The 23,730-nt window shown below is 38.5% G+C and overlaps 2 long non-coding RNA genes across 3 annotated transcripts in view; one reads left to right on the top strand and one right to left on the bottom strand.

The window, feature by feature from the left end:
• Positions 1 to 23,730, bottom strand: part of LOC309634634 — a 494,785-nt gene that overhangs the window by 119,152 nt on the left and 351,903 nt on the right. The gene's annotated exons all lie outside the window — the stretch shown is intronic.
• Positions 1 to 23,730, top strand: part of LOC309634630 — a 463,425-nt gene that overhangs the window by 2,982 nt on the left and 436,713 nt on the right. Inside the window, exon 2 of one of the 2 annotated variants that reach the window (XR_014248260.1) lies at positions 1 to 561. This is a non-coding gene — a long non-coding RNA (uncharacterized lncRNA). The other variant, XR_014248261.1, reaches the window with a different exon arrangement.

Below are 23,730 nucleotides of genomic sequence, written 5' to 3' on the forward strand. Positions count from 1 at the left end.
AGTCATCCAGGGTCTTTTTCTCATTGCTGTTGGTGGAAAATGAGGCACAGAGGGAAATTCAAAGCTTTCACTAGGTAAGGGAGTTGGTAAGGAACATTGGCAACATTTAAACCTAAGCCCTGTTAGGTTTCACTGGGCTAACCTGCTTCTTGTGAGAGTAAGTAAGAGAGAGAAGGAACATTTGATCAGTAAGTGAAAAGAGAGCACTGAAACAAATACACTTGGTTGCATGCAGCACATTTGTTGCATTAGCACAAATTCCTAGTCTCAAGGAGCTTGGCCTGCAATAGGGAAAATAGAGAGTGTGGATTGAATAAACTCAAAATTACTTGGATGATAAAATTAATTAAATCAATACAGACTATGTGCACTGGAGTCTATCATATTACTTACAACATAATTTTGTATTTTTAAAACATTTAAAATATTTAATTTTCAGATACCTTCCTTTTTCCCTCTTTGGTCTGTAGGCTTCTGAAGGACAAACCTCTTTTCTCATTTGGGCCTGAAGTCTCAGGGTGTAATGCTGATCCTGGCACAAATGAAGGCAGGAATGATTAAGTGAGTGAATTTGGTCTTGATTTGACATTTTGATCTCCCATTTTTTGTGGTCCTGATGTTCTTTAATTTATTTATCATTTGTTGTTTAAGATCCGTGTACATTCAAAGCATCTTTCTATGTCCCCACCTACACATGACATAAATACATCATCACCTTGTTAAAAATCTTAGAGCAGTCCATTGCTTATTTCTGTCCAACAGAAGTACAATGTGAGCCACATGTGTAATGTAAAATTCTCTAATAGCCACATTAAAAAGTAAGAAGAACAATATCTTTTATTTAACTCAACCTATCTAAAACATTACCATTTTAACATGTAAAATTATTAAAATACATTCTTTATTCATACAAATTTTTTGGAATTAGGTGTATATTTTGCACTTAATGGGCATCTCAATTCAGACCTACCTTCAGACTATAATGCAGGTGATCCGATTCCGAGTGATCAATGGACACACAAGGCCATTGTGGTCAGAATAATTCTGTAGTCATATGTAAATGTAGCGTACATTTCCCCCTGCTTAGCATGCAACCCCTGTTATTATGCCCACTCTCAGCCCCTCTAGTTTGGAAACACCACCATCCTCAGTGGTCTATATGAAAACTGGGGTGACCAACCATCCCAATTTGACCAGGGTTTCCTGGGACGTAGGACTTGCAATGCTAAAACCAGGACAGTCCTGAGTAAACCACAAAGGCTGGTCATCCCATATATAACCCATGCCTGTTCAATCAATATGTTTTATCCTCCTGGCCACTGTGAATCGATCAGACATAGCATGCATAAACCTGATTGCCTATCATGAAATTTTGTGAGAACCACTGGGGAAAAGAACCTCACTTTCTGCTGTGGTTATTATCTAGAGTATCAGATAACCTTCTTTATATCATGTGGGGAGACTCTGGTTGACACTAATTCCTATGGTGGAGAAAACCAGAGGTAAGGAGAAACTGAGTCTTGGTGCCTTCTTTTTTTTTTTTTTTTTTTGAATTCCTGGATCTAGCCTTGCCTTAACCTATCATACCCTTGGGTTTTTCAGTAGGTCAGTGAATTCTTTACACCTATCTTCATTTTTTTTTCTTGTATGTTTAATCCATTCAGGTTGGATTTCCATCACTTGAAATTAAAAATAGGTTAAAAAAGAGAGAGAGGAGGAGTGCAAAAAATCTAGCCAGAATTCCTCAAGCTCTTAAGAAACATAATTCGAGGTTGTCTATTTTTCTTTTACATAGCCTCCTGGAGCTACTGTGGGGTGTGTGTGTGTGTGTATGTTCTCTTTTATGCTGCTCAGAATAGTGGGTACCTTTGTGGTGAAAGGGGTTGAAAGCAGTGAAATAGCTGCCTGCAATAACCTATGAATTAGTGGGAATTTTTTAGAGTAGGAAGCAATGAAGACCTACTGTTTCTTCTTCTCCCTCTCTTCCTCTCAGACCTTTGCGCTTTGCCTGTGTTGTGGTTATTTCACTCCATTGTAATGACTCTCATGATGGATTATAAGACTCACTGTAGGTATTGGAACAATCTAAAGTTCATGAGATTTACAACCTGTGGACTTAGGGACCCTTGGGAGGTTGCAGAGTTGCAAAATCAGGCATCTGAAAATCCATCCATCCATTTATCTCTTCTTAATCAATGGATACTAAAAGTGCAATTGCTAGCATGTGGCAAGATTATAATACTTTTTGACAGTTCCAAGAGAAGAGCGAGTAAGCATTCAATACGTGTTATTGAGCTACTAATATGTAGCTTGACAAGGTTAAGTGCCCTATGTGAAGCACTTAACATATATTATTGCATAACGTTTAGACTTCACAGCAGTCCTACAAGGCCGACATTATTATCCTTGTTGTTTTGAAATAAAAAAATAAAATTATATATATAATTTTCTTTATTCACTATTCATCTAAAAAGTTATTTTAAAGATTATTATGTTCTCCAGACTTGTGACTGCCAAGGGCGAGTGGGGGACGGAGAGGGATGAACTGGGAATTTGGGGTTGGTAGGCGCAAACTTTTACATTTAGAATGGATAAACAGCAAGGTCCTAATGTATAGCACAGAGAACTATACTCAATGTCCTGTGATAAACCATAATGGAAAAGAATATTAAAAAAAAGAATGTATATATGTGTATAACTGAGGCACTTTGCTGTACAGCAGAGATTGGCACGATGTTGTAAATCAACTATACTTCAATAAAAAAATTATTACGTTCTCAATGAATTTAACATCTAGTGGAGAAGATAGGCTTATGAACATATGGTTGTTGTACACCATGTGTGAGTATAGAAAGAAATAAGAAATAGCCCTGGAGAGGAGAGAAGAGGAAGAACAGCCAAGAGCAGAGGTGCGGGGGGCATGGGGCACAGAGGCAATCAGAGAAGCTACTGGAAGCATGATGCCTGATGCCTGACACACTGAAGCTTTTCTGCTCTATGGCAGATTTCCTTACCATTTTCAAGAGAGAGTCCCATCATTTTACGATGACAAATTTTAGCTTGTTTTTCTGCATCATATTGACATAAGTGACAGAAGGAGCAAAAGAGTTGGGTTCTTCACTAGATTCTCTGAATTTGCTACTTGTGAAGACTTTGGGTGAAGTCTCCTAAGCATTTGGGACTAGAGTTTCTTCATCTGTGAAGTAAGGCAGATCAACCAATTTATCCATAATAGTACCCCTTCCAAACTTAAGACACCACAAAGCCTTCAAATAGTGACCTCCTTTTAACCTTTACTGTCCTTCTATTAAGAATCATTACCTGGAACCACAGTTCAGAAGCAAGGAATTGCAGTTGAGTGTAAAGGGAACTCATCTTACAAGGAAACTGTTTTATTTTTACCAAAGTCAAAAGATTGTCCCATTGTAGCTGCAGGGTTTCTTCACTTAAGTATAGCCTAGGACGGGCTAGTGAAGATTCGGCAAATCGGGATAACGGTGGCAGAGAGACGAAATTTCACCAAATGCCTCAATCTAGCATTATCAGATTCATAGTTGAAGAATAGTGAGTTTCATCCACAGTTTATTAACACCTGAAAGTTTCCTATACAGGAGCAAAAACAAACAAACAAAATCTCACATTTTCACATGAATATACTTCAGAGGCAGACCAAAATCTTAATCTTAGAATCTGGATTTTCCAAGAAATCAGCTTTCTTCTTGTGTTTAGCTTTGTTGTGCCTGGGAATGCATTTATGTATATAGTTATGAAATCAGGGAGAGAGAGAGAGAGAGAGAGACAGAGAGAGAAACTATCTGTTGTGTTGTGTTCCCGAGTTCAGCATAGGTTCCCAGCTTGAAGATAGAAATCATTTTTAAGATTATATGAAAAAATAAGAGGATGGAAAGGGAAAAACTATTTATTGAACATGACCATGTTGGTGCACTTAGCCTCTCACACTGAATTATTTTTTTGGTTTCAAAAAACTTCTTAATATTAGTTTTAAGTTTTGATTTAAATTAAATGAAAATATCTCATGTTTTATGAACAAATGTGGCCGTTAACGTCCATTGTATATTAAAATACAAAGTAATATAGATTAGTCTTAGAAGATTCTGTTTGGCTTTCATAAAGTGGATGTTTTTCCTCACTGCATGCTGAAGTTGATATTTTACTTCTCTGCAGCTAAGTATGTGATAGTTTTGGCTACATGGTAACTCAGCAGAATGACCCATATACTGACTGTATCAGGACGCTCTTCCAGATTCAGCTGTTTCTTAAAAGGATACAACTGCAGGATTAAGCCCTGAATACTCAATATGACACACTTGGAAAGTCATCCAACTCACTATATCAGAGTCACAGACATGGTGCACACTTATCCAAAGTTAATGTATCCAACATCTCTTTTCACTAATTATTGGATAACACTAGCATGAAAGTCTCTGGTATTTTCTACCTGACCTTTGCTACTTTAAATGTGGCCAGCTCTCCCTCACACTGCATTGTGACTGGCATATAAAAGCCAATAGAAGATATCATCAAGCCTTAACGACAACTGTCACCAACAACTTCCTGGTTAGTATGACTACCACTCGCTACTACCACATTTGTAAAGAACTCCAAGCCTTCACCATACCGGAAACAGGTGTATCTCTAAGACTTGACTTCCTCTCTACATCTTGCCTCCCCTGCTTCTGTCCCTTCTCATCTCTCCACACTCCCACAGTTTTGGCTTCTCTTTGCTCAAGCTGCAACTACTGCAAGGGGGTTCATTTTTATCTGCTTGTAAAACCAAGCATTAATTTTGCAAAACTGATCTGTCACGTATTTTAGCCTCTTCCTGTTTGAAATTAATCTATATAATAGCTTGCAAAGCCTTTGGCGCCAAGCTTTTGCACAAAGCTACATCCATACTGTTATGCACTGTGCTTCTAAGTCACCATATCAGTGTCACCTGCCCTGTCACCTAACCGACAAGGCAATAGCAACTTGAACTTAGAAATTTAGGCTTCTTTCTTTATCCATCTAAAGTACCAGGTTGGTGTGCAAGAAAGGTGGGTTGGAGGCATGAGAGTATGAACCATGGGATTATTAACTCTTGGGATCCCATTGAAAATCCTTTAAAATATTTGCCTTTTATACCTTTTGTCTCTTCCTTCCTAAAACTTTCTGCCCTCCAGCACACCATTTTTACATAGCAGAAGGGATGATATTGGACACATTGAAAGGCTTGTTGTGCTGTTTATTTCACTCATCTGGAGGCTGGTACAGAGGAAGAATCAAGCTTGCCCTTAGCTCTGCTCGGTCAGTGTCTGGCCCCGCTGCCTGCTGTTCAACAACTTACCCTGACCCATTCCTTAAGGAACTTGGCAAGAGAGAGCAGAAAACCCTCCTTTGTTTGTTTTGCATTCATTCATTAGAGGTAAACTGCAGACCTACTAGCTGCAAAACATTGAGCTTCACCATGAGGGTCACAGAGAAATATGACATCTGATCCCTGTTCTTAGGTGGTCACCTCTGTTCATGTGCTTCCTGCCCTCTGGATGCACAATCTAATAGGCAAGGTACAGAAAGGAATTTCTCCTTCTGGAACCCTCTACTGAATTATAAAAGCTGGGGGAGTTGGAATTAAGCACCTTTTCTAGATTTGCTTTCTTTCATTGCCCTAAGCTCACCTCTCTGGCAGCCAAATTGTACTGTTTAACATCTCCTGAACCCACCCTGCCTGCAAAACTCATGGAAGGGCCGCCTTCTACACCTGGCACCCCACTCTGTCTCCCATCACTAGGGATATATCCCTTCTATTTAAAGGCCTGTTTCAAATATGTTTTCCTTTTGTCTGGATAAAATTCTTTTTGCCTGGGGACTCAGAGAAAGTGACAGAAAAAAACAATAAACTTTGGAGTCTAAAGGATCTCATTCTGCACTTGGGGTCTACTGCTTACTAAACATGCCCCACTGGAAAAGTTAGGGGGCCTCTCTGACCCTCAGTCTCAACATCTGCAAAAGAGTTAAGGCTTTTTGATGAGCTAGTTTACGTAAATGGCCCAGCACGGTGTCTGGCACTCAGTGGGCGCTTCCCAAATACCAGTCAGCATCCCTTCTTGGAGACCTCCACTGTTAAATTCGGTTTTGTGTCTCCGTTTGCAGGATTATCTCCTGTCTTAGACTCCAAGTTGTTTAATAATAGGCACTACAGTTTATTCACGCAGGATTCCCTGCAACTTTGCACAGTGCTTTGTACCCAGCAGATGCTCAGGCATATTGGATACATCAACGTGTTACTGTAAAAATACAAATAATCCTATGTCTGTAAAGAGCAAGGCTGGGCACAAAGCTCAGGTTCTTTAAAGCCTTTGCTGTACTCAGCAAGGTTCTTGAGGGTAGGGTAGTTGCAGGGAGAAAGTGGCAGACTACATGTGCAGGCTCACGTAATTTAGGGCCCCAGGGTGACCTCTTCCTGGGTCACACACATGATGAATCAGGAAAAGAGAGAACAGAGATGGGGCCAGCTGCTCTCAGATCCTTAGACATTCCAAACAAGGGGCAGAGACTCAGTTTTTCCTGATTAATCTTTGATGATTTATTCTTTAGACATCATTTAAAAGGAGCATTTTAAAGTAAATTAATTGAACTCCCATGACCTTTTGCCCTACTTATATCATCAAAAGAAACTTGATCTTGAATTTTAAAAAATACTCTATTTTCTGTGACTTATAAACTACTGAGGAATCTCATTTGGGTTTTTTTTTTTGAAATCATAAATACAAATCCAGCCTTTTCAGCAGTAAGTTGAAACATCCAAAGTTTGAAAATCCCAATTTTAGTCAATAGGTGCTGAGTGAGGGGTGTCATAAGGATGGAAATGGTAAATATATAATCTAAGACATACAAAAATGGGAAAGCATTTGTTGCCTTCAAAACAGCCATTTCCTCTCTACCATGTTGGCCTGATAATATTCCTGAGTTTACCCTGCTCCAATATGACTTGGGTAAATTCTCATTAGTATAAGCTGGCATTTTTCAAAGCGCAGGTAGCAGTCTATTAGTGAATTCTAAAATCAGCTGAGTAGTTGGAATCAGGATTTCTTAAAAATTAGTAGAATAGAGTAATATTGAGAGTAAAATAGAATAGAAAATATCTAAATGTATTGCACAGTAAGGATGAATTTTATTTTATGAAATTTTCATTTCTGTGTTATGTATGTATTATGAAACATATTTACTCATGTGCTGAGTTGGGGCGTACAATGTATTTTTCACTGTGGTCCTATCTCAGAAACTTTGGAAACTGTTGAATCTGTTTGGCCTCACGGTGCTTTGTTTACAAGTTTCCCTGTGATGGTAATATAGCTCTGGCCAATGAGATGTCAAGGGAAGTCTGATGGAGAAGGTTGAGTATGGATAGGGATATGGGAGAATATTCTTCTCTCAAAAGCATCATGCACAGTGGAGCTACTCTCCTTTCTTTCACTGGATGTTGTTATATCTGCACATGCTTCCTGGAACTGAGGCAACGACTAGCAAACACAAAAGGAGCTCGTGTGAGATCATGTCGAATATAGCAGATTAAGAAAATGGAAGGAATCTGGGTCCTAGGTTTGATGTTAAGCTGTGATATTAAATACCTCTGGAACTATCCTACCTCTGGGCTTGTTATATGAGATCATACATCCCCTTACTATTTAAGCCACTTGAATTAGTTTTTTGTTACAGCTTAAATAACCCTAAAAGATAAAGCTTATTTTAGGAAGTGCAAGTAAATCAAACACTGGTGTATAGGGCCAGTGGAAGGAAAGCCTGGAAAGGTACTCTGGGTCAGATCATGATGGATTTTGAATTCCAGGCCCAAGCACTGGTTCTGACTCAGTGCAGGCTTATAGTTGTGAGTATAGACTTGGAGTGGACCGTCTGGGCTCAATCTTTGTTTTCTACTTGTTAGCTGGGTTACTTTGGGAAAGTGATTATTTTAAGCAGTAACGTTAGAGTGTTAATCTGGTGTCATTGTCCAGGGTAGGCCGAAAGTTGGAAGAAATTGGCAGCAGTGAGGCTGGTCAGAAGACTGTTGTAACAATCTAGTAGTGGAAAATGAGGGCTTATGCTCTGGATCAGATGGTAAAGGAAACCGATAGGAAGGGAAGGATGCAGGAGCTACTAAGAAGGTGGACTTGGTGATAGACTGGGTATGGGAGATGGGGTTGAGGAAGGAGTCAGATCTAGCTGTATGATTTCAGTGCTGGAGGTCTGGAGTGGGGAAGGGATGATGTGTGTGGTGGGGTAAGAATAGGGAGTGGGCAGGGGAAATGACTTCCCAAGATCCCCTTTACGGGTTGAGACTCTATTTACTTTTAATTTCCTCATCCAAAACCCCATTTTATGGATGATGTGCCCAAATTCTGAGACGTTAAGGAGCTTCTGCTAAGTGATATAGTCAATGACAAAGCCAAAATTTCATCCCAGGCCATTTTTACTCTAAATATCTTGAGAGCCACTCATGACCAGGACAAGAAATAGAGGAATCCTGAGGAAGTGAAAAAGGTTTTAGAGAGAAGACAGAGTTCAGACTATAGATCCATAATACAGATAGGAAATAAAGGAGAGAGAGCGGATAGGGCTTAAGACAGATCTTTTTAGAAGGATGGGTTTTTTAATTGAGAAAAAAAAGTGGGGTGAGAAAACAAAGGCAAGTAGTGAAGACAGAGAAGTATGAAAAGTGGCTGGGAGGAACATTAGGATGGTCCGGACGTAGTGAATTCCAAGGGAAAAGTGTGTAGCCAGAGATGAAGATCAATAATGTTGCTGCTTGAGAGATTAAGAGAGTTAGGGGCTGAGAAAAAGGTACCAAATACAACAGTAAGTGGCCTTTTGTGGGTGACTTTCAAGCAAGAAATCCCAATAAGCTTGGCAAACATATGTGCTTGATTATAGGATATACGAGTGAGTGGAGGGGAAATTGTGGGCCATTAATGAAAGGTCTCAATGGTAAGTAAAGATTTAACAAAAAAGGAAAGATCTTTTCTTGTTCAAAGTAGAAAGAAAGGAAAATAATTTGAAGATAGCTTAGAAAAGAATAATAATTGAAGGAGTCCAGAGAAAGTTAGAGTTAAGGAGAGAGAAAAGACGAAGAAGGAGGAGGAGGAGGAGGAAAGGAGGAGAGAGGGGGGAGGAGGAGGAGGAAAGAGAAGAGAGTATGGAGGTAAGCTGTGTATAAACTGCTTTGTAATCCAAAAGAGGTGAGTAAGAATATGAGTGAGTAGTATCTGGGGGTCAAAGGGAATTGCAGGCTGTGACTTTTTCCTGCAACACGTAATGCCTTCAGGAGAAGGTGAGGAGAAAATAGGCTTTGGAATTTGCAGCCAGAGACTAGGGGAAATGGTGCAAGAATATTAGTGAAAGCAGCACTGAAGTGATGTTGGATTCATTTTCCTGCAACAAGTTCCAAATGGCACAGTCAGTGGAAAGCGCTCAGAATTCTAGCCATGGCTCTGCTCTAATTAGTTGGAAAGTCAAATTTTTTTTAACCATAAGGACATTACTTTCTTTTATCTATATAATGGGACACACTGGCTATGGCTTCTTACAGTTTGTTGTGGAAATTCAATAAGATGACACAGATGATGATGATGATGATAAATAACAGTAATAATAATAGCAGCTGCATCTAAAAATTATTTGGCTCTTTCTATGGTGGACCAGACACAGGTATAGCTTTCTACATATATTATCTCATTTAACCCTCCCATCAGTTCTATGAGGTTTCCATATTTTGCCCCCAGTTTACAGCAGAAACTCAGATATAGTGAACTTAGTTGCCTAAATTTAACAACAAACAAGTGACAGAGCCAGAATTCAACCTAGGTAGCCTGACTCCAGATAAAGAATTTTGAAAATAGAAAGCCTTATTTTTTGCCATGTATTATTACAAGAGAAATAAAGTCTTATATTCTTAAAACACTGTCTAGACAAATTTCAACAGAGGATATTTTTCAAATTTATTTATTTATTTTCATTACTATGGTTTCTGTTTTGCTAATCCCATTGGCTCTTGATTACATTGTGTTTCCATAGTTTTGTTGTTTGCCCGCTTAGAAAACAGCACCTCCCATCTTCCTGTAGTTTCCTAAGGGCGATAAATGTCTGAAGTTGTTCGGTGGTATTTGTTTCTGTGAGCAGCAACATAGTTGCTCTGGGAAGGATGCTTCTCCTCTGATTGGCAGGGATGGCAGCTGCTGCCTCAAGCTTGCTGGCTGACCCTGAGCCGATTGGTATCAGGCAAAGGTGATGGAATTGAAAGGGAATCCAGATCTTCCTCGACTTACCATGGGGCTACATCACAGTAAACCCAGTGTAAGTTGAAAAGCATTTAATACACCTAACCAACCAAAAAATCATAGCTTAGCCTCGTTTACCTTAAATATGCTCGGAACACTCACATTAGCGGTTAGTTGGGCAAAATTGTCTAACAAAAAAAGCCTATTTTATAATAAAGTGTTGAATTTCTCATGCAGTTTATTGAATACAGTTCTGAAAGTGAAAATCAGAGTGGTTGTATGAGTCCAGAAAGGGTGTGAATGTATGGGTTGTTTACCCTCGTGATTGCGTGGTTGACTGGGGGGACATGGCTCGTGACCACTGCTCGGCATCAGGAGAGAGTATCTACTGCATATCGCTGGCCTGAGGAAAGGTCAAAATTCACAATTCCATATTCAGTTTCTACTGAATGTGTATTGCTTCTGCACCATCGTGAAGTCAAGAAATTATAAGTTGAACCATCATAAAATTGGGGACTGTCTGTATAGCTCTTTAAAAGCTAGAGAGAATTCTTTACTGTTTCATAAAAATGTGGAATCAAATTTTGAATGGGTTTCCTCATAGTGTCATTTTAATGACTTCTGCTTCAAGTAGTCTTTGGGCTAAACTGCAAGCAAATTGGGTAGGGTGGGTGATATTTTACATGAAGACTAGCTGTACAGCACCAACACAGGATGCCAGACTGTTAATCAAAGGCTTACAAGGCTGTTCCAAAGAGCCCGCCGTGCCTGGTAGGATATCCCTGCTTTCAATACCGCAACAGCTGTAGAAGCCTATTTGTAATATCTTCAAACTCAATTGGCTATAGTTTGGAATTGCAGTAGCTACCTGGGAATTTGATCAAAAGAAAGGTTAAAAAAGTTGTCAGGGTGACATCCTCTGTTAGCATCATGAAGAAAGCAGAAACACAGCCTAATCACTGCATTGTATCTACCCACCTCGAGGACAGAGCTGGGGGACTCAGACATGGACACAAGGCCAATTTGGAACTGGCCATGATAGAGTCAACAGATAATAAGCCGGTGCTCTGGATTCCTGGGGTTTGTAACTCCTGTAAGTTGCTGTCAGAAGGTTTTCTTTTCCGTTTCCACACATCCTCTCATGTACAGCCGCAATCCCAGATCAGTGTTCTCCAGGGTGAACAATGATGTTTTGAGACTTGGAAAAGGCACGCTTTCTCTCTCTAACCTTGTTCATATATTTTTAAGAGAAGCTTTGTTCCAAGATAAAAAGTTATTGATTCAGAGCCACAGGAACTAGAGGATCAATAGTAAAAACCGAGTGGAATCCAGGCAGCAAGACCAGCGACCTGGACATCAGCCCACACAGGGGTCTCATAGAGGGTTAGGCACCTATGCAGTGTCTTCAGTGATAGGACAATTCAGGCCCAACTGAAGGAAAGTCAGTGGCAACCTCAAAGGGCCTCAATGATGTGAAAACACAGCCTGGCTTTTCCTGTGGCAGTGCTGCCTCCTACTTAGTGTTTAGCTTGCTTCTAAAATATGTTTGTTTAAAATCTATTTCCACACTTTTTTCTTAGGGTCTACTCCACGTTTTTGTCAAAAAATGGAATATTACATCAGACTTAATGAAAAAAACACCTCTAATATTAGGCTGTAAACATATTGATACAAAGGACTTGATCCCAGCTCTTGCAAATCTTACTGAAAATTGTTGGGAATGCTGTAGGCTTGCTCTTTTTGATATTTCAGGGGTTCTGCTGACTTTTCCTACATATTAGATTTTCTTAGATGTTAGCTAGTTTGATACTATATGGAATTTACTTAGGAATATCGTGTGTTTTCATACTCTGGAATTCAGGCTAAGCTTGCTTTATAATGTATTCTGAAAATAATATTCTATTTCTGATCCTACCCCCACCCCCTGACTCTTCCAAAAGATTTGGGCTAAAAGAGTTGAAGTCATGACTGAATGCTCTTCCTCTCATCTTGTTTCCATACGCTACATGTCAGACCATAGACCGAGGCTAGATAGACTCTAGATTGTTCCAATCCTAAAATGAACCCTCTAAAATTTTCAAGTCTTATTTTTTGTTTGCAGATAATCTCACATAAACACATATTTGTACTACATGTTGTAACTTTTTTTTCTATATCTTAGTACTTCTGCTTTTCAATATAATTACTATTATATTTAAGTTCCCTATGAAGGCAGAGTCTTACTTTGGTTACAGATGTCTCCTTGGTTTTTAAAAAAATATTAATCAGATTGTGGCACTTCCTAGCTTAAAATTCTTTATTGGTTTCCCCTTATGTTGGGTAAAAGCCCAAATTCTCTCCATGGGTCTAAGGACCTGCATGATGTAGACTCTGCCTCATTGGAGACCAACATCCTGGTCTCTTGCTTTTCATTCAAAGAGGCCTCTTTCCATTTCTGCATGCTCTTTCCCACCTCAGCGTTTTCATACATGCTGGTCCCTCAATCTGGAATGCTCCTTTGCGAGGATGACTTCCTCTTATTTAAAAGTCACATCTTCAGCTACGTCTTCCCCAACCATCCTATTTAACTAGATTTCTCCCTCTCTTCCAGGAGCCCCATCCCCATTTTCTGTATTTCAGCAACAACTTTGTTTCCTTAGGAATACTTACCGTAGTTCATTTATCTTCTTGTTTATCATCTGTCTTCTCCGCTTAGTCATGAGATCTATGAGGTCAGGGGCCACATGCCTGGGATATTCCTAGAGCTTAGCAGAGTACATGGCACATGGTAGGTATTCAACAACTAATTGTTGAATGAATACATGAGCTTGGGTGGGATGTGACGTTAAATGTATCACGTATTTGTCATCATCAGTGTGGAGGAATAGAAAGAGACAAAAATTAGAGAGGTGAGTTGAGTCCAGATTAAAATAACCCTTAGTAGTATTCTGTAGTAGATCAGGGGGCTAATGTCACCTGGTCTGTATTTTAGAAAGATTGATCTGGCAAAAATACAGCCAGCTTGATTGTAGTAGAAAAATAGCCTTAGGGAAACCAGTAATAGTATGAGGTGGAGAAGACTGAAATTAAGAAAAGTGTTTTAGATAAGGAGCAGTGTTGATTAAAAACTTTGATTTACTAAAGCAGGTAGACAAGAAAAAAAAAACCAAACTCCTTGTTTTGTTGGCTATTTTATTCAAAATATAAGTTTTAGGGAGGTTGTTAGGGAAAATGGAAGGAAAAAAATTACTCCTTGTCCTGACTCTCCATCCTGAGGAGTTAATTTCAAAGATATGACTTGATGTAGTTCAGCATCAATTCAGTACTTTTGTTCCATAGAAGATCTTCTGCTCATGTCTGGGATAAGAAACTTAAACAGCTATTTAATTTTTTTTTTTTTTTTTTTTAAAGATCCTCTAATGTCTCCCAATACAGAGTCAAATTAACTGAAATGTATTTGATTTTGGAAGCTTTTTTATGGAGTATTGTGGGAAAGGAGGGCTAGGCTGTGTTCCTTTGGGAAAGGTGGTCTTGGTTTTGGTGGAATATAGGATTTTGAGTTGTATGTCCTAGGCTTGAGTCCTGGCTCTTTCCTGCACTAACTGGGTAAGTTTGGACATGTCATTTAACCACTCAGAACCCTGTTTTCTGATCTATAAAGTGGAAATGAATCATACCCTAACTTACAGTAAATACTTTTAAACTAGAAGATACTTTACAAACACTCATGACCAAGAATCACAGATACTCTGCATCTCCATCTTGCCCCACATAGCTACATATCAGCATTCTAACTGCTATTTATCCAGAGATTAGTGGAAAGGGATTTACAGATATAAAGATGGAGAGGAAGAAATGGAGAAATAGAACACATCAACCAGGCTAGTGTGCCCAGGGCATGGTAGACCAGTAGTATAGTGCTTGTGGGCAGCATACTTACCTTTACAATTAAAATCATCAAGAAGGTATTAGCACCAGATAGTAAATGATTAAATATTGTAATTTTTAGAACTTTTTGGGGGGATAGGGCAAGTTTGTGAGGGTATGGTGGTTAGGGAAGGAAGGAGAGAATCTTCCTGTCATGTTATTGTTATTGACAACAATACTATCACTGTAAGGCAATGGTTTCTAAACTCTTGGGTCAGGGACTTTTTGGAGTCTCTGATGAGAGGAATGGAGTCTAGAAAAATCCCCATATACATATTCAATCCCAATTTTGCCTGCAAATCACCTGAAATCTGTCTAGAGAGGTGGTGATCTGCGGACATCAGGGTAAGAGACCTGGCCGTAAGGCAGCAATTGAACTTTCTCTCTTTATGCATCACTCTGTTTTCTATTTTGTTTTGTTTTGTTTTGTTTTAATTTAATTTTCAATGGGATCATTTCCCTGGGCCATAAGCAGTCACAAAGGGCCTGGCATTGTGCTAAGAACTTCCTCAGTCCTTAACAGTAATCCTACAGGGTAATGGGGTTTGTGGTGGTTTTTCATGTAACATTGACTAATGACCAAGTCAAATGTTTCGGATTGCTCCTGGATGAGTCTGGGGAGCCTGATTATAGGTTCTAACAGGAGACCATCAGCTACTTGATGCCTTTCACCACAGATTATAATGTACCCCTTGGTCAAGGCTGCCCTTTTCTATGAGGTGTACCCCTAGCACCACCTGGGAGGGGTCTGCACAGCACAGAGGAGGAAAGACCACTCTTAGAGTATTCTCACATCTGGGGTACCTTACAGTATGTCAGACCACCATTAAACCCAAGGCGTGTGGGTGTGTGTGTATTTTAAAAAATGGGAAGAGTTTTGCCCTTCAAATTGAAAGAACAACAAAAAATGCCTAAGTTTTACTGAGATCAGAAATATTTCTCAAAGATTTGTTTTTCCAGGTCATTAGAATTTCAATTCCTGACTTAGAAAAAGGATGCATATGTCTATATTTATTCTGGTACCTCTTACAATAATAGATGTTTAACTTTGATAAAACCTGTCATCAATTTCCAGGAAGCAAGCTATTTCTAGGAAAAGTGCACAGATATTCTCTAAATAAGCTAAGTGTATAAATGGTTGAAATGCTAAAACTGAGGGATTCTGTGTTTATGATTAATGCTGATATTTGAAGCAACTTTACAGAAGTGCATATAATTGGAAAATCAGGTTTATTTGGGGAAAATCAAAGTATTTATTAGTAAAGTTCTCTGAGATACTTAGATGAAAGACACTGTAGAAGTATAAAATATTATTATCATCATCATTAATAGCTAGTCTAGTATGCTAACGATTTTCTTAAATTGCTTTATTAGTATTACATGCATTAACTTTTTGTACGTGATTGCAATTAGGGCATTAGAAACTGCTGATTTGGGTTAACTCTGGGAACAAAAAGAAAGTAAATCAACCAAGCATTGCCAAACCAAAAAACTCTTTAAGATGAGCACATTTTCCATGCCTTAAGGATACTTTCATATTTATTTCTAAATCTACCCTTTCATGTAAATTAACATCCCAGAATGGAAGGTTGGTTATATCAGAGAAAAACAGAAATTATGCTAGATCTCATAATACAAGATAACTCTAGTATTTATGGATAATGACCATAGTTCAGGCTCCATTAAATTTGAATTTTAGCAGATCATGTCAAAAGAAATGACATTATCTTGTTCAAAGTCAGAAAATCCAGTGACTCTGAAATTGGTTCTTTGAAATAGGTCCATATGGTTAGTTAATGTGATTGGATGCTATCTGGGTGGTGTTCTGGAAAGCAAACTTGCTTTTTCTACAAAGAAAAACCGGATTCCAAATATTCCCAGAGTTCTTTTACTGCACATTGATATTTTTCTCTACTTTCCATTTTTTGTGGACACAGCCATTTTGAATGATGACATGTTCAGATAAAGTAATAGTTTTCCTGAAAGAATGATTATACCTCCGAGTGAAAAATCTAACTTGGAAAAAAAGAAATGGTCAGCAATATAAAGCAGAGAATATGGCTTTTAAAGGAAAGTTTTGAGTCACCAAAGAAAAAGAAAAAAAGAGAGACAATTCCTATTAGTTACAAACTGATTAATTAAAAAACCTGTGTTAGAAGAAGTACAAAATAATTGTAAAAAATGTTACAAGCCATCTTTCATGAACTTCCTTGTTATCAAGTCTTGGATGCATGATTTTACTACTCAGAAGCTGCATTACAAGTGTCGACAACTAAAACACAATAGACCAAAAAAAAAAAAAAAACCAAAAACTGGCAAGTGGAGCATATTGACAAACTAAAATTTCAAATTAAACCATGTTTTAAGGAAAAATCCCACCTTTAATTTAAAAATTGTTTTATAAAAACTTTCAAAAATAAACCAAAGCGTTTTCCTGCTTTAGAAAATAAAGTCAGTCTAATCAAGAGTTTCTTTGATAATTGAAATGTCCAAAAGTATCTGAAGATCATTATTTTAAAAATAAATTTAATGTTCAAGATGGTAGATCTATTACAGCAGTGTTTTTTCAAATTGGAATATTCTGATGTGTTCTTCAGTGTGTGCAAGTTTTATGAGAACTTTTTTCTGGTTTTGTGTTTTCATTTCACTTAATTAAAAAATGTATATGCAGTGTATGCCAGATCACCTGAAGATAGCTGTATAGACTCAGGGTTGCTATTTGTGTTACTATTGTTTCAGTGCTGAAAGACCACCTAAATAGTCAGTATCTAACCCTTCATGTCCTGTGTCCAGTCTCATGTCAAAACAGCAATTGTCCCAAGACAGCCATCAAGATGAATTCTTTTTGCCAGTTGTAATAACAGAACTTTTCTTTTACAACCATGATTTACAATAGAAAACCTATTTTATTGACTAAGACTTTAATTTCTTTTTTCTTTAGTGTTTATTTATTTATTTTTGGCTGCGTTGGGTCTTTTTCATTGCGGCATGCAGGATCTTTCGTTGCGGCATGCGGGCTCTTCTTTGCGATGTGTGGGTTTCTCTCTAGTTGTGGCACACGGGCTCAGTAGTTGTGGTGCGTGGGCTTAGTTGCCCTGCAGCATGTGGGATCTTAGTTCCCTGACCAGGGATCAAACCTATGTCCCCTGCATTGGAAGGCGTATTCTTAACCACTGGACCACCAGGGAAGTCCCAAGACTTTAATTTCTCAAGTTATTTAAGAAATTGTGAATTTTTATTTGATACCATAAAAGTGAAATTGGGTACTTATTGTTATGGAGTCATGAAGAAACTAACAGGAGTGAACTTACTGCATAAATAAACTTTATGTTTTTGCTATGTGGAGTGCTATGTCAAAGATGGTTTTACCATAACTGGTTAGATAGAAGTCGTGGGAGTTTGGGGACTTTCCTCGGCACATAGAAGAGCAGACGTGTCCAAACGTATACAGCCTGAGAGGAAGCAGTCAACACCATACTCACTATATTCAGGCTGGGAGTAAATGTCAGGTGTGGATCTTTCTTGTCTTTGTATGATGAGGCAACTTGTAAACGTTCAATAGCAGTGAATGCAGAAGCAAATATACGAAAAATATTTTTAAAATTCAATGAAATTTATTTTTTTACATTATTATATTTGGGGGTTTACTATTGAATTTTATCAATAATGGATTGATGGTGAAGATAAGTTCATTATCAAAATTTTCCCTTTTGAAGGTGATTATGCAATACTGAAGGTTGAGGAAAACTGATATAGAGGAATTCAATTTAATTTAGACTCACTCTTGAACAAACCATTAAAGTTGTTTGAAATAAACCATCAAACCTTGATTACAGTATTTTCCTTCCTTCCTTCCTTCCCTCCTCCCTTCCCTCCTTCCCTTCCTCCTTCCTTCCTTCCTTCCTCCCTCCCTCCCTCACACCCCTTTTCCTTCCCTCCCTCCCTCCTTCTCTTTTTCTCTATCTCCCTCTGTCTTTTCTCTTTCTTTCTCTCCTCCTTACCCCTTTCTCCTGAAAGTTAAGAAGAGCAAGATAACACTCAGTTGTTAATTCTGGATAATCAAGATGTTATTTATTAAACTAAAAGAATTTCTAACACAAATGTTAGGTACATTTTCTTTTTCCTTGACTCTAAGTATCAAGAATGGTTTGAGTTTCAGGACATTTGGGCCACATTTTTTTTTTCCTACTGATTTACTCAGATCCTACTCATGTGAAGACTTAGCAAGTTGATATGAAATTAGAGTTCATTACTCTTCAGAGATCCAGGTGTTCCTGGAAACGACTCCCACTGGAAGCTTAACTCTTTAAAGAGATAAATTCAGTTCAGTTCGATAAATAATATTTGAGAAGGCACTATGTACAAGACACTACACTAAGCCCTGGGGGTAAAAAAACATTATTTCAGCTACCAAGGAACCTAGAATCTGGTGTGGGACATTAATACAGAGAAAGGAAAGGTAAAAATATTTTCCATTGCAATTTAAAAAACATATTTGCATAATTTATGTTAATCTACTAGTGCTTCTTAATACTTTTTACAAAAACTTTCTGGCATTTTTTTAAAACTAGGTTTCTGAACTTATGAAAGGGTTATTTCTATATTACTAGTTTCGCAATGTGAAAGAAGAGGCATCGTTATTACATATGATACTCTTTGCAAGATGAAAATATCCTCAGGCTGGGACTAATGGATAATAGTGAAAGTAAAATAAGTAAAAAGTGAAACTGTGATGAAAGAAGGCTGAGTCCCACATGGACACATTAGCTAGTGCTGAATGACAAATGATAACAGTGTTTGGTCCTTTTCAGTCCTGTTGGCAGGCACAGGAATGAGGAGCTCAGGCAGCCATGGGTGGTGTGAGCCATTAAGGAGATGTTCCTGAAACAATCTTTACAATAAAAATAAAAAGATAAGCCCAAATAGTATAGTGCAGATTTTTTTAAACTTTTTGTTTTGTATTGGAGTATAGCCAATTCACAATGTTGTGACAGTTTCAGGTGCACAGCAAAGGGACTCAGCCATATGTATGCATGTATCCGTTCTCCCCCAAATTCCCCTCCCATCCAGGCTGCCACATAACAGAGCAGAATTCCCTGTGCTATACAGTAGGTCCTTGTTGGTTATCCATTTTAAATAGAGCAGTGTGTGCATGTCGATCCCGAACTCCCTGACTATCCCTTCCCCCCATTTTTCCCCGCTGATAATCATAAATTTGTTCTCTGTGAGTCTGTTTCTGTTTTGTAAATAAGTTCGTTTGTATCATTTCTTTTTAGATTCCATGTATAAGGGATATCATAAGGTATTTCTCTTTCTCAGTACAGATTTTTAAAACAAGAAAACTAAAAACTAAACCTTAAAATAACATGGCTCTCAATTATTTTGCTTTGATTAAAAAAGTGCTCAATATTAATGGAAGGAGGAGTATTTAATCCACACTTAGAGCAGGACACATAACTTAGTAAAACAGCTATTCGGACCAGAAAACAAAACAACAACCACAAAAAAACTACCTTCCTGCTATCTCTAATTATACAATTAGATGTGAATAAGGGCAAGAATATTTGCAGGGTGGATAGTAGAATGAAAGTGGTGAGCCCGGAATGTCCTCTTTAGATCTGAGTTCATCAAGTATGTCTTGGTGGGTGGTAGTATCATGGAGAATGTCTGTGGTCAAATAAGTTTGAAGAACGTTGGGATAAATAAAGCTAAACAGACTTGTTTATTGTAGGACTTTTTTTGAGCCTTGCTGATGTGTCCTGTAACTCTCCAGGAGGGAAACATGTTATAGAGCATTCAACTGTGGAACACTTTTAGAAGAGCTCACAGGGGAAGCAGGTCCTTGGGGCACAGTTTTAGAAATTTCTCTGTTAGTACTGAGCATGTGGAAAACACAATTATGGCTCTTTATTTTAAGAGAAAAGAAGTTAAGCCAATTTAATTATCTCCTGGGTCCAAAGTGCAGTTAGGTAGGTGCTTGATATGTGTCGTCTCATTTTATCCTGATCTCTGTGATATATTGTTACTCTTCCCCTGCCATGGCCCCCACCATTCTCCTCATTCCCAGTTGAAGATTAGGAAACTGAGGATCTAAGATATTGTGTTCTGGTAAACCAGTAAGATTTAGGCTGGGATTAAAATTTATAGTTTTTTTTTTAAAGTGTGAATTTTGAAAACTTTGAATTGTAACTGAAATAAGTTAAATAAGAAATGAATTGCATCCCATGAGTGATTCGTTGCTGAATTCAAGAAACACCATTGTGTGAAGGTCTGATAGTATAGTGATGAAGAAGATGTGGCTCCCTCCTAAGAACTTAAAGTTTGGTGGGAAAGGCAGACCCATGAATAAGTAATTTCAATGCTATATAGTAAATGATCAAAATAGACTCACACATCTCTTTGCCTTTGTTCATGACATTTTCTCTCCACAAAGTACAGTGAACCTGAGCCCTCAACCCTACACTTTCACACCCATCAGAAGTTTTAAGACTGAATTCCAATGCATGTTCTCTATGAAGTGTTTTCTAGGCACTCTGCTTTTCTTCCACCAAAACCTTATTTTCAAAGTGTGATTTGAGATGTATCTATTTATCTTTCTTTTCGATTGGAAGTGTCTTGAGGGATGATATTATCTCAGATATTCTTATAACCACCACTGCCCAAAATAGTGCTTTGCTTGAATATAGCAGACCCACAGTAAATATTTTTGTTTGGTTGCTTGGTTGTTTTTGAAATAAACCTTTTTTTTAAAGTTAAATTTTACCATTGTTTCAAAATCATTAATAACATGAACTGTAGCATCAAGAAAATTCTTAGAGGCAAAAAAGGGTAGAATGTTCTTCCTATTTTATTTTATTTTATTTTTTACTTCCCATCATTTTGTCATTAAGTCATAGAATATGAGGAAACGTCAGAGGAAATAGGGCATGGACTATGTAACTCATTAGGAAACCCACAAGAGCCCTCTCGTGAAACTAACAATTCAGTTCCATTATGAGGCAATTTTAGCAATTACAGAGAGAAAATGAAGACTAGGAGGAAGTCCCTTACAGAGCCTTTAGCGCCCGTCTTTTTTGAAATCTTGAGTTGCAGACAAGTCCCAGGGACATCTAAGACAAGCCTGGGGAAAATACGATTATTTTAACCAGTAATAATTAAATCAGCAAGAGTATAGGCATTTACTTTTGTCAAACTTTGTTCAGACTTTGGAGACTTTGAAAGAGATTTAAATATATGAAAGGGTCTTTCTTATCTGTTTGTAATTTGAAATTAGTTGGCGATTTAAAAAAATTGTTGAAGTAGGGAATCATAATCGTGATATATGTGATTCTTGAACATTTAGTATAATGGGAAGCCTAGTTATTTGTTTATAAATTATCAAAACTACATAACGCAGACAAGTTTAAAAACGTAAATATATTGCCTCATATGTTTTAGCCTTTAAAAAGAGGAGGTATAAACTACTAAGTGTCTCAAGGTAAGTACAGGAATAAATACATAACCAATTTTCTTTTATAGAAAACATTTAGGATCTAGAAATGTTTGTCAGACCTGTAACTATTTTGGTTTTACTTATGCCATATTTTAACTCTAGATATTACCTGAGAGAATTATTTAAAACAGGGGTCAACACTTTTTTTTTTTCTACAAAGAGCCAGAGGGTAGACATAGGCTTTGCAGTCTCCACAGTCTTTACAGCAACTATTTAACTCGGCCATCGCAGGGAAAAAAACAGCCGCAGTTTACACGTAAATGAAAGGGCCTGGTTGTATCCAATAAAACTTTATTTACGAAAGCAGCCAGTGGGCCTGATTTAAAGCATTGACACTGCTGCACATCAAGGTTATCTGTGGGAAGTGACTGAATCTCGGGGTAGCCATCTCTGGCTTTGCAAGCCCAAAACAGCTATGCCCTTCTTCTGAGAAATGCTCACCCCACACTCACTCTGCCATGTAGGAGTTTGTACTTGCACTGCCACCTTTGACTGAGGGTCTTCTTTTCCTGAGCCAACTCTTCCTTTCATTGAGTCAATAAATCTATCGTTGGCCTATGCTAATGTGAGTTGTACTTCCGTTTCTCGCTCCCGGAAGGGTTTGGCCAGTCCAAAGAGTACGTACCGCCCAGCTGCAGATGAGGCCAGAAGGGAGAAGGGCTGGGGTTACCTATTTGGCTTCGCTGGTTACCCCAAGCTGAAGACCCCAGATGTCTTCCTCAGCTGAGGCCTTCCTGAGCTCGCGCAGCTGGGTGAAGCTGAGATTCTCCCAAATGGAAGTGATTGTAGATGAGCAGTCCTCTTCCCCTCATAAAAACCCCCAAAGAGCTCTCCAGCTAATGCCACTCTGGGGGAGCTATTTGGCATGCTTGCCCTCGGTCCAGACCATCGGTTGTAAACTTGATCACTTCTCCATGCTGTGCTGGAATTTACTCCCACTTGGCCATTCTCCAAGTGTTGTAAACATCCTAATCCCTCTGGGAAGCTTTTGTTAAGAATATTTTGTTTCTCAAAGTAGTCACTGGTCCCCTTTCACAATCCCCAGCAGCATGGTCTTTGGGAAAATTTTAGCAGAAACGAGCAGGAAACCCCCAGATGGTCCTGTTTCTTCTTGTGGCTTGAATCAGTGTCTGCTCTTGCCTGCTGTCAGCATCCTCCACAAGCTCTCTGCTGTGGCTGGTGGGTTTCTGGTTAGAGTGAAGCTTTGAACCATCTGAATCCCTCCATGGTTCCAGGTGATCACTTGGACTGTGTCACGGTGACTGGGTGGGCCCCCGAAGAGGATATTCTAGGTCAGCGTTCACCAGTTCCTAAAGGCACACAGCTCAGCACGCTGAGTGTTTACTGAAACAACTTTGTGGTCTGTCAAACTGCAGTTACATTTATGTTGACTGTTTTCCCGGACACTCCTACTGAAAACAAAAACTGTGGGCCTATGGCTCAGAAACGACTGACTCATGTGCATCCAACATGAAGGGAACTAAAGGGAAGTCAGAATAAAAGCTGGAAAGAGCTCTAATTATTTGTAGGTCCTACTGTATGCTTATTTAAACTTGTTCCCATTAACGAGATCTGTCAGTCCTGATTGGATTTGTGGTTTAAAAGAAAAGGGAGACATATCTTCTTCATTGAAGCTGAATATGAATCATGCCATATAATAACAAATGACAATTTATTAGGGGATTTCCAAGCATGAGTATTAAGATAGGCTGTTTTCTTTGATCCTTACAATAAGCTCTCAGGTAGGTATTGTTCCCATTTTATGATGAGGAAAACTGAGGCTTAGAGAGGTCCGATAACAAGCCCTTGGTCACACCAGTGACAAAATGATGGAGTCAAGAAAAAAAATCTGTGGAAGCCCCACACATAGTGCTTATTACCTGAAAGGAATAGAAGAATCATGAACTTACTGGCTTTTTTAGTGGGGGCCAGGGCTATTTTGTCCTGGACTAATGAAGTTTGCCCCTTTGTTAAATACATTTGCAAATATATAATACACAATTTATCTGAGAACCCTAAATTAATGTTTTATCCTCCAGAACAGTGGATCTCAGCCCA

This window comes from Balaenoptera borealis, assembly GCF_965194805.1.
Source record: "Balaenoptera borealis genome assembly, chromosome: 9".
Taxonomy (NCBI): domain Eukaryota; kingdom Metazoa; phylum Chordata; class Mammalia; order Artiodactyla; family Balaenopteridae; genus Balaenoptera; species Balaenoptera borealis.